This window comes from Eurytemora carolleeae, unplaced genomic scaffold (assembly GCF_000591075.1).
Source record: "Eurytemora carolleeae unplaced genomic scaffold, Eaff_2.0 scaffold333, whole genome shotgun sequence".
In the NCBI taxonomy this organism is placed as follows: domain Eukaryota; kingdom Metazoa; phylum Arthropoda; class Copepoda; order Calanoida; family Temoridae; genus Eurytemora; species Eurytemora carolleeae.
The window spans coordinates 152,743-154,408 of record NW_019396309.1 but is presented as its reverse complement, the minus strand read 5'-3'; positions in this window follow the sequence as shown (position 1 = coordinate 154,408).

The following is a 1,666-nucleotide window of genomic DNA, read 5'->3' as shown; positions in this document are numbered from 1 at the left end:
AATTACATTTGCCATAATACATTCTTTAACACACATCCCCTCCCAGCTACGGATATCCCAGTCCCTCTCAAAGATAATTGCCAGTCAAATTTCCTTAATCCTTCCTTTGTAGTTTAATCGAAAATTCATTTCACATTTTTATTTTTTTTAATGAAATTCTATCTTTATAATAAAGCTCTTCGGTCATATATATACATGTATCTATAACTAAATATATATCTATATATGGGTACCTAGGGGCAACGCTAAAAAATTGTAAATGTTTTTTCAACATTAAAATTTTTTTCTGAAAACTATAGTTTCACGGGCAGCGCCGGGCACTTCAGCTAGTTCTAGACAAACTAAAGATTAAATTTAAGTTATCACTGAAAATTTTGCTTTTCCACAAATTCATGAGTTTCGAATTTTTTTATTTTGATTATTGCAGAAACATCTTCTATTCTGACTGCTCTAGCTTAAGAAAATTTGAAACTCTGAATGCGTGCGGTAAGCCCCCCTCATGCTCTACCCCTCCCCCCCCATGGGCCATGAAACCCCTTCCCACCGGAAGTACAGTTGGAGATAGAAGGATAGTTAGTCTCCGGTTCTCATGTGAGACTGTAGAGATATAAATCTTAACCACATCCCTCCCTCATACTCTATCTATTCCTATTATCTCTCTCTTACCCCCCCCCCCCCATCTCTCCTTTAATACTGCTTCTTCAAACTTTTTAGATTTCATTTACAACTAGATTAAGTGCCCGGCCGGCATTGCTTTTGAAATTTCAAAAAAAAATCAAAAAAATGAAGAAAAAATTCGATTTTTTAGCCTATGTTACCCCATGCCCATTTAGTCCATCCGTTTGGCCAGCTGTATATAGATATATGAGTAAAGAGCTTTATTTTATAGATTAATTTAGACATAATTTAATCATACAATAGTGTAAACAAGCAATTTTCTTTGTTTATAGCTTTTGCTTTCACAATCAATTATTTATATTAAATCAAACAATCTAGGCATTCTATACGTTGTCATCATCTTTGAATTAAGCTTAACCAAAAGTCCCAGTATCCCCCCCCCTCCTCCCTGGCTTACCCTCTAATTAATTTTTTAATATCCTTTCACAACTATTTGCCCCCCCCCCCCTCCTCATGGCTCTTCGAATCAATCTTCTCTCTTTCAGATAGTTGGATAAATCAAATACTTAAATTCTTGCTCAGTAAGAATCCTGCACGGTCACACACAAACATTAATTGCTACTTTTTATATATATAGTATACATTAAACCACATGTAAATTAGCCTTTTTCATTTCATTTTAAATCGATGAAAACGTTAATTTAGAAAAATCCTCATTTTCCATTAATAGGACAATAAGGAGTTGGAGATATGTATTTAGAACTTACTTGAGAAATGCACCCTAAACTAAGCTTTCGGTGCGAACTGCAGGTAATCTGCGGTACATGACAGAACAAAATTTGGGTTTTTATTGGAGAGTGATTGGTTATGCGTGATGGGGCATCAAAATGTTCAAAATGTAAAGTATAGATAACAAACTAGTTATTGATGAGAAAATACAAAATATTTACTATATTTCAGGCGGGAGTTTGGGCCCCCTGATGGGCTGTGTGAACAGCGAATAATGATCCCCCCCCCCCTCCAACCCCGTCATCCTTTATTTCTACTA